A 10,331-nucleotide genomic window follows, 5' to 3' on the forward strand; every position below is an offset into this window, starting at 1 on the left:
ACCATGTCGCTGGAGCTTTGTGCTAGGACCATGTGTCTGTGTCTCCAAGGATCTTATCCAAAAGTGAGAGAGCTGGAGGGGTTACACTCCATCCCCATTCAGCCATGGCCTGACAGTATTTCCCAGGGGACTGATCTTAGGAGCTCTGCTTTCTGTACAGAGAGCAGAGTGGCAGGGGTGACACAGTCAAAGGACTGTCTGACTGGAAAGCAAGTCTGGGGGGACATGAACATGAGCTCACACTGTTTTTACCTCTCTTGAACATTCAATCAAACTGAAATTTATACATGTTTGCTCCTACCACTTTCCCCTAAATAGTCAGTCAGACATGGATTCCTCACTCACTACCCACTCCTTCAGAGAAACAACTCTTCCAAAAGACTAATTAGATGAGTAGCCTATTATGTGGGGGCTCATCCTGTCTTTTTACGCTGTCCATTATAAAGGTCAAAGAATCGTCTGGCATTAACATTTAACTGCTAATTTCTGGCTTCTTGGCACTTAGCGCTCTCTCTTTCTTTCTCTCCCTCTCCCTCTCAATCTCTCTTTCCTTTGTCTTTTTCTTCTTTGTTTCTTTCTTTGTGTCTTTGTTTCTTCCTTTTTCAGAGTGAAGTTGTCTTCCACAGGCTTTAAGGGAGGTGATTTGAGCAGGTAGCTTCCAGGAAAGCTGAACATTTCTCAGGCAAACCACCTATTACTATTATTTCTGGGAAGCTTGGACAAAGGAGCTATCAGAGCATATGAGGAACAAAGACGGCACTTGGAAATGAGGTATTGGTGGGTGAGTGTGTGTGTGAGATACAAATTGCCACCTGGAGGCAAGTCTTTCAAAGAACCCGACTGGCACTGCTGACTTTGAAGAGAAAGTTGGCAACTGATCTTTAGGAGGCTCTATTCAATTCTACAAAGGGAAAATGACCTTTGATTAGAATACCATAAAATCCAGCCAGGCGTGGTGGTGCATGCCTTTAATCCCAGCACTCAGGGAGGCAGAGGCAGGGGGATCTGTGAGTTCGGGGCTGGCCTGGTCTACAAAGAGAGTTCCAGGACAGCCAGGTCTACACAGTGAAGCCCTGTCTTGAAAAACAAAACAAACCATGTTCATAGCAGCCTTATTCATAATAGCCAGAACATGGAAACAGCCTAAATGTCCATCAATAGAAGAATGGATACAGAAACTGTGGTACATATACACTATGGAATACTACTCAGCTATTAAAAACAAGGAATTCCCGAAATTTGTGGATAAATGGATTGAGCTAGAAATGATCATAATGAGTGAGTTAACCCAGAAGCAGAAAGACTCAAATGGTATATACTCACTTATATCTGCATATTAGCCCAAGGGGCATGTCCCACAAAAGCCTTCACTTACCAGGAAACTGAGACAGAAGGGAGGACATCCTATTGGGACTCTAGATGAGAGAAACATGGGAGAATGGCAAAGTAGAAGGATCCAGAGGGTCCTAGAAACCTACAAGTAGAACATTATGATAAGCAGATTTGGGCCCAGGGATCCCTCTCAAACTAAGGCACCAGCCAAGGACGATACAGGCTGTAAAACTTTAAACCTCTACCCAGATCTAGCCAAGGGTCAGAACATTCTCCACAGTAAAGTGGAGAGTGGGATATGACTTTCTCACGTACTCTGGTGCCTCCCCTGGAGGGGGAGACCTGGTGGCACTCAGAGGAAGGACAGCAGGTTACCAAGAAGAGACTTGATACCCTATGAGCATATACAGGGGGAGGTAATCCCCCTCAGGAACAGTCATAGGGGAGGGGAATAAGGGGAAAATGGGAGGGAGGGAAGAATGGGAGGATACAAGGGATGGGATAACCATTGAGATGTAATAAGAATAAATTAATAAAAATTAAAAAAAGAAAAACAAAACAAAACAAAAGAACACCATAAAATCTTCTTGTTTAGGGATATATCCTTTAATTCCCATTTAGTTCCCTGTAAGAAACAGATATGAAGGGATATTTTTGTGTTTCCTGAACACACACACACACACACACAGAGAGAGAGAGAGAGAGAGAGAGAGAGAGAGAGAGAGAGAGAGAGGGAGAGGGAGAGGGAGAGGGAGAGGGAGAGAGAGAGAGGGAGAGGGAGAGAGAGAGAGGGAGAGGGAGAGGGAGAGGGAGAGGGAGAGAGAGAGAGGAGAGAGGGAGAGGGAGAGAGAGAGAGGGAGAGGGAGAGAGAGAGAGGGAGAGGGAGAGGGAGAGGGAGAGGGAGAGAGAGAGAGGAGAGAGGGAGAGGGAGAGAGAGAGAGGGAGAGGGAGAGGGAGAGGGAGAGGGAGAGGGAGAGGGAGAGGGAGAGAGAGAGAGAGAGAGAGGGAGAGAGAGAGAGGGAGAGGGAGAGGGAGAGAGAGAGAGGGAGAGGGAGAGAGAGAGAGGGAGAGGGAGAGGGAGAGGGAGAGGGAGAGGGAGAGAGAGAGAGAGAGAGAGGGAGAGAGAGAGGGGGAGAGAGAGAGAGAGAGAGAGAGAGAGAGAGAGAGAGAGAGAGAGAGAGGGAGGGAGGGAGAGGGAGTCTCTAGGCCACTGTTTTCAAACTTCAATGTCAGTGCAAATGACCCAAGGATCTCCTTGAAAGGCAGATGCTGTCATGCTGGGTGGGGGGTGGGAGGTGGAGGGAGGTCAAAAAGTCTTCATAAAAAGCTTCTAAAAGACACTCAGGCTGCTTACTAGAGGATCACACTTATGGTAGTGACAGTCTACAGATCATCTAGATTGGTAGTTAGAAAGCACAGTGGTAAGGCTGGAGAGATGGCTCAGAGGTTAAGAGCACTGACTGTTCATCCAGAGGTCCTGAGTTCAATTCCCAGTAACCACATGGTGGCTTACCACCATCTATAGTGAGATCTGGTGCCCTCTTCTGGTACAAAACACTGTATACATAATATATAAATGTATCTTTTTAAAAAAGAGAAAGAAAGCACAATGGCAAAAGGTGGGAGGCTTTGCCATCATGGATACATGGGCCACAGCAGAGATTCTAATATTTGGACTATGGCTTGGGCATAAGAACACTCAACTCAGAAAATTTCTGGGTGATTCTAGTGAATAGCCAATGTTGAGGACCATATATAAACCAGTACCACATTTTATAGCCAAAACAAAGTTAATACTCTTGTCTTCCCAGCACACAGTCTTTCTCCTCATACTTCAAGATGTTTTCTTTCTTTATGCCACCCCCACCCCTGTGTGTGTCTGTGGTGTGTATATATATGTGTGTGTCTGTGGTGTGTATATATATGTGCATGTGTGTGTGTAGATAAGTGTGTGCTATAGCATGCGTGTAGAAGTGAGAGGACCATCTTGAGCGTCGTTTTTGTTTCCTGCTATGTATGGCATGCTAGTTTGCCTAGGAACATGCAGAGAGTCTCTTGTCTCTGCCTCTCATCTTGTTATAGGAGCCCTGAGATTACAGTTTTGCACTATTATACCTGGATTTATGTGAACTCTGGGGTCTTGGACCCATGTCCTCTTGCTTGTGCAGCAAATGCTTTATTCACTGAGACATCTTTTCAGGCCTAGTGTGTGTTTTCGTAAAACTCATGTATGTAGTCCAGGCTGGCTTTGAACTCAGAGATCTCCTACATCTGGCCTTCCAAAACACAAATTTTCTGTGTTTTGAGTCAATTTCTCACCCCCTGCCTCATCTCCCTCTCCCTCTCTCCCTCCTTATCTCTCTCTATCTCTGTCTGTCTCTGATTTATCAAGACAAGATTTCTCTGTGTAGCCTTGGCTGTCCTGGCATTCACTCTGTAGACCAGGCTGGATTTGAACTCAGAGATGCGCCTGCCTCTGCCTCCCTAGTAGTGTGTGCTACTACCTTCTGGCTTTCCATCTCTTATTGAATGATAGAAATCAATGAAGAAGTGTATGATAACGTGAGCCTGCTGACCTCTGTCTTTGAACATTGATATTTTGCACATACATTGAGTTGGTTTCCTTTTTCCTGTGTCTGTGGTAGAAAACAGCTACCAATCAATTCATATTTCTTCCCTTCTTTTTTTCCCTCTTCTTTTTTCCTTCTCTCTCTGATTCATTCCTACTTTGTTTGCTCCAGTGTCTTTTTAGGTTCCTATTAAGTGTTAGACTATATGCTAGGCAGTGGGGACCACTTAGTGGAAACATCCACTGGATAATTCATGCTTCTCCATTTCCAAGGGGAGTGAGCTGGACCATTTAGCCTGTAGTTTATAGAATGGTCTTTTTTTTTTTTGGTAATGATTATTGCCTCTTAGAGCAGAAGAAAATCTAAAACAAGATTGTAAATGAAAAGAATGACATTTGAATCAAGTTTTTTACCAAATTTTGCTAGCTCTTAGAATGTTCCATTTGGTACATAAGAAAGAGGCAACTGTGATTGCTACTCTCCCTTTTATAGAGAGTAGTGATTTAATGTTGACAACACCTACAAAAGGCAAATGTTATCACCCAATTTTACAGATAAGAAACGTGAAACTGAAGGCATCTTAAGATAACCTAGCAATGTAACCTAATAAAGATATGAAGTTTGAACTCAGCTGTTAAGAGCACTGTGTGCTCTTGCTGAGCACCTGGGTTTAGGTCTCAGCACCCACATGATAGCTTATAGCCATCAGTAAGTCCAGTTCTAGGGGATGCTCTCTTTTGGCCTCTGTAGGCAAGTGGCATATATGTGGTGTATTTATGTACATGCCAGCAAAATACTCACACACCTAAAACTCCAACCTCACTGGAGATTAATTTTGCAACCTAATTTTACCTTTTAGGGAGATGGAGTCTCAATGTGTAGCCACGTACTACCTTGAATTCCTTTTTTAAATTTTCTTTTTTAAAATATATTTTATTAATTTATTCATATTACATCTAAATTGTTATCCCATCCCTTGTATCCTCCCATTCCTCCCTCCCTCCCATTTTCCCCTTACTCCCTTCCCCTATGATTGACTGAGGGGGACCTCCTCCCCCTGTATATGCTCATAGGGTATCAAGTCTCTTCTTGGTAGCCTGCTATCCTTCCCCTGAGTGACATCAGGCCTCCCCATCCAGGGGCCTTGGTCAAATATGGGGCACCAGAGTTCGTGTGAAAGTCAGACTCTACTCTCCATTCAACTGCGGAGAATGTCCTGTCCATTGGCTAGACCTGGGTAGAGGGTTGAAGTTTACGGCACATGTTGTCCTTGGCTGGTGCCATAGTTTGAGCAGGACCTCTGGGCTCAGATTATTGACATGTGACACTATGCCTGGCTTCAATCTTTATATCAGGAGTCTGTAACCTGGTAATGCTGGGGAGATGTCAGTTCCTTTTCAGAAACAGATATTTGATCCTATGTGCTGAAAAAAAGAGTGGGATAATATACTGTGTACAAGAGAGGATGTTCCCATGAGAGACAATATGGCATTTTTAGGGGACTCATGACTCATTGGGCTTGTCCAACCCATGGTCCTTAGGCTACATCCAAACCACGATAGCTAAGAATGGAACCCAAGAAAAAATCATAAAGTTAGCTGGGCATGGTGGCACACACCATTAATCCCAGCACTCAGGGAGGCAGAGGCAGAGGCATGCAGATCTCTGAGTTTAAGGCCAGCCTAGTCTACAAAGCAAGTCCAGGATAGCCAAGGTTACAGGGAAACCCTGTCTTGAAAATCAAACAAACAAAACCAATAAAGTTATTCAAAACACTATGAAAATTATTTTGCAATGTTGCATGTACATATTTGTGTGTATGTGTATGTGCTTGCATGCTGGCTATCAACACTATGTGTCTCTCTGATATTTATTTACACATATTTATTTTTACTTGAGTTTAATATTTTTACCTACAATGCACCCCAAACACACTTTTCCTTCACACTACTCTTCCTAGCTCTCCCTTTCCCTCTCCTCCAGATCCACTTCCTCTACATTTCCTCTTCAGAAAGGAACAGGCTTCCAAGAGAAGACAGAAAAACAAGACAAAGCAAGATACAGTAAGAGAATGCTAATGCCCTCATATCCAGACTGGGCAAGGCTTTTTGTTTTGTTTTGTTTTTGTTTTTGTTTTTTTGTTTTTTGAGACAGGGCTTCTCTGTGTAGCCTTGGCTGTCCTGGACTCACTCTGTAGACCAGGCTAGCCTAGAACTCACAGAGATCCACCTGCCTCTGCCTCCTGAGTGCTGGGATTAAAGGTGTGTGCCACCACGCTTGGCCTAAATGTTTTTTCGAGATAGGGTGTCTCTGTGTAGCCTTGGCTGTCCTAGACTCACTTTGTAGACCAAGCTGGCCTCAAACTCACAGCCATCTGCCTGCCTCTGCCTCTTGACAAGGCATTTTTTTGAGACAAGTTCTCTCACTGAACGTGGAGCTTAAACACTCAGCTTGACTAGTGTTTCAGCAAGCCCCAGGGATCTCATCTCTGTCTCTCCAGTGATAGGGTTTTTGATTTTGTTTTGTTTTGTTTTGTTTTTCAAGATAGAGTTTCTCTGTGTAATAGCCCTGACTGTCCTAGAACTCTCTTTGTAGACAAGGCTGGCCTCAAACTCACAGAGATTGGCTTGTCTCTGCCTCCCAGGTGCACAAAGGTGTGCACCACCATGCCCGGCTCATGATGGGGTTTTTGTATGTTGCTGTTGTGCATAATTTTTTTTGATGTGAGTGTGGGAATCTGTTCTCAGGCTTGCATGGAAAGCACTTAAGTACTTCACGGAGCGATATTTCCAGCCCCACATTTTTTTTTTTTTACTTTTGTAACTCTATTGCCTGGTTCTTTTTTTTTTTTTTCAAGACAAGACAGGGTTTCTTGTGTAGTCGTGGCTGTCCTGGCCTCCCTTTGTAGACCAGGCTGGCCTCGAACTCCCAGCGATCTGCTTGCCTCTGCTTCCCAAGAGTGCTGGGATTAAAGGCGTGCGCCACCACTGCCCGGCTGATTGCCTGGTTCTTAAGTGTGAAATGTCAACCTTTTCTTCTTTCACTATTAAATAAAGAGATTTTCTTGTTAGTGAACAAAACCTCACTGCCTGGCTGGTAGCTCTCTGAGTTGTGAACTGAGTATGTACGTTCTCAACTGAAAGTCCTCGAAGGGCAATGGTTTGACTTTCGTCTTGGGGGAAGTGGGGTGGTTGGTTACAGGCCTAGTTTATCCTGAATACTCACTTCATTCCTTGCTGTGCGGAAATCAATCTCCCTTGCTATTTTCCTGCTCACAGCTGAACGGAGGAGCTTGGCCTCCTGCTGCCAGGCTTGTCTGTCTACGTTTTCCTGTGGAAATCCTATGTGATGACTTGTGACAGCTAGAGTCAGGCAGCCTCGTTCTGACAAGTCTTAAGAAAGACTCTTAACCCCGAGTCACTTCAACTTGATTTGGAAACATTTGCTTGAGAAATATTCTGTGTGCTGTGCAAATTGGATCCACATTTGTGAGCCTTTAAAAACATTTAAAATATCAAAATTTACCCAGATAAAATTCTTTTTAAAAATAGCATTGCTATTTTCAAAAATTCTCATACATAACATATAGGCACGCTCATTCCTTTAGCTCACATTAATCATGCGCTGGACACTGTTTGGGTGGGATATAAAGATGAATAGGATATAATCCCTTGCCCTGGGTGACAGAAATGCAAACACATTATTAGAACTCATGGCACAAGTGTTAACAGAAGTACTTCAGGGTGCCTTGGAAACAAGCAAGGAAGAGGCTCAGCCCTTTGTGTTTCACACAATTTAGTGGTTGTCACCATTTTATCCTTTTCTTTCAGAAACTGTTTTCTAGCATGACTTCATTTGGAAAGGAGAAAAATAGGAAATCCTGAAAATCGCCTTCTCTCGGGTAACTTGTTACAAACGTGTCCTGACACACAGAACGTGTGCCATTCCTGAGTACATCAGACAATTAGGGGAATAAGGATTTTGTGGAGGCCTCTGCCAACTTCCTCGACTTGGAAAAGCCAGTTCATTTCTTTCTTTCTTTTCCCTCAAGGGTTACGGTGGCATTTATTTTGCATGTGGAACCACTGGAAGGGGAGGGATCTTGCCTGTGGCCACCATAGAGCTGACACTGGAGCTAACGAGGGCTCCAGACACTAGCTGGAAAGGGAGGTGACAGAACCAATGATTCAGACCAGTCACATAATTACAAAGCTGGCGCTTCCAGTATAGTTTCAGGTGGTCTGTGGAAGCAGTGACGTGGAAAGGGCAAGCACCGGGCCAGCCTTGAGCAGCCTCGATGACATCAGGCATGACATCTAAGCAGCTGGTTGGCTCCAGGATCTCCAACCCTCACTTTACTTGGCCAGGGGGTTCCTGAAGGACCTGTCAGCACACTTGGCCTTGCTGCCCAGCTCTTCCTCAGTTCTAAGGATCCGATTGTACTTGGCCCGGCACTCAAATCGGCAAGGGACACCAGGGTGCAGAGCCCCACCACCAGGTCAGCGATAAAAGTATTCTCAGTCTTCCCAGAGCAATGGTACACCATGACACCGGACTGGGCCAGCTTACATGCCTGCAGAGACTCAGTCACAGAGCCGAGCTGGCTCACTTTGAGCAGGAGGCAGTTGCAGGACTTTTCGTCCACAGCCATGGCAATCTGCTTAGGGTTAGTCACTGTGAGATGGTCCCCAAACAATGCCTGCACTAGCTGCGAACTTCTGCCTAGCTTCTCAGTTGTCCTGGTCAGTCCAGATGTAGGACTTGTACAGATGAGCCAGCTTGTCGCATGTGAGGTACTTGCTGGGGTCATCTGGACACTCGAAGTCCAGGTCATATTTGCCAGAGCTATAGAACTCAGAGGCAGCCACGTCCATGCCAAAGACCTGTTCAGTGAAGCCGGCCTTCACAATTGCATTCTTCAGCAGCTCCAGCGCTCCAGGATGTTAGGTGCAAATCTGCCCTCGAGACCCACCCACATTGGTGGCATCCTTGCCTTATTTCTCTTTGATGACATTCTTTAGGTCGTGGTAAACCTTTCCTCCAGTGTGCATGGCTTCCGGGAAACGGGATGCCCCCACAGGGAGGATCACGAGCTCTTGCATGGCCAGCTTGTTGACAGGCTGAGAACTGCTGTTGATCACACTGAAAGCTGGGATCAGCAGGATAACTTCAGTGTTGCCAGCCAAGTCAGCGATGGAAAGGGGGTAAAGGGGCACCCCCATTTCCACAGTACTAGCTTTGCAGACAGCCAGGGATACGCCCAGGATGGCATTTGCACCAAATTTAGATTTATTTTCAGTGCCGTCCATCTTGATCATCAGTTTGTGATCCTCTCTTGCTCCACAACGTTCAGTTTATTGCTAACCACAGCAGGTGCAATAGTTTTATTGATGTGCTCAACAGCCTTTGAGACACTCTTCCCATCTAGCACGTATTATCATTGTTACAGAGTTCTAGGGCCTCGTAGATGCCAGTGTAGGCACCGCTGGGCATCATAGCACCACTACACCTTTTGCAGTAGAGTAGAGTAGAGATCAACCTCAACAGTGGGATTTCCATGAGAATCAAAGATCTCTCTGGCACTGATCTCGAGAATAGACTTGGTGAATTTCTAGCTGTCGGATCATTGCGCAGGAAAGAAAGAGGTTTTTGCAGCCAGCAAAGAGAGCCCAGTTCCCTCCCTCCCCCTGTCTCCTCTCTCCTCTCTCTCTCTCTCTCCTCTCTCTCTCTCTCTCTCTCTCTCTCTCTCTCTCTCTCTCTCTCTCTCTCTCTCTCTCTCTCTCTCTCTCTCTCTCTCTCTCTCTCTCTCTCACACACACATACGGTCTACATATTTGCTGAAGATTCTGGATCAATAAACAGCTCCTTCCAAAAATTCTGTGACTTTTTTCCTTTGGCCAAAAAGTGGGAAAATCGATTATGAGTTCCCCAATTGTATTTGAAAGTATAAAATCAGGTTAATTTCAGCAAAGGATGAATGTTTATTTAGTGAATGAATGAATGAGTGAGTGAATGAATGAATATCCATATTCATTAGCCCTCCTAATCTCATTGAAGTAGTGTCTTCAGTAGTAGTTTGTAGCCAGGCGCAGTGCACACACTTACAATCCAACCACTCTGGATTGCCACAAGTTTGAAGCCAGCCTGATCTATACAGCAAGTTCCAATCAGCCAGGGTTACCCTCTACCCCTCAACCCTGCCCCAGCAAAAATGGTGGTTTGTAGGTACACAGTGGTAGCTGTTCTGTAGTGATTGGACCAGAGTGGATACACTGCTCTTAATGTTCATCTCCAGGAATGTGAAGTAAGGACGATAGTCATTCAGTTGTGGTATAAAGTTGTGATGGGAGAAGTCCAAGGCCTAAACGCATAAACACAAGTCAGGGCAAGGAACCGATGAGGAATCAGCAAGAACAAGGCCAGTGTGTA

General features: G+C 45.1%; 1 pseudogene across 1 annotated transcript; it reads right to left on the reverse strand.

Annotated features, from left to right (window-relative positions):
* Window positions 1-8,257: 8,257 nt before the first annotated feature.
* LOC311601825 (alpha-enolase-like) lies at window positions 8,258-9,372 on the reverse strand (annotated as a pseudogene). Its single transcript has one exon. The product of its transcript is annotated as an alpha-enolase-like (transcript).
* Window positions 9,373-10,331: the final 959 nt, after the last annotated feature.

Source organism: Acomys minous (genome assembly GCF_964271855.1).
Source record: "Acomys minous genome assembly, chromosome: 7".
Lineage (NCBI taxonomy): Eukaryota > Metazoa > Chordata > Mammalia > Rodentia > Muridae > Acomys > Acomys minous.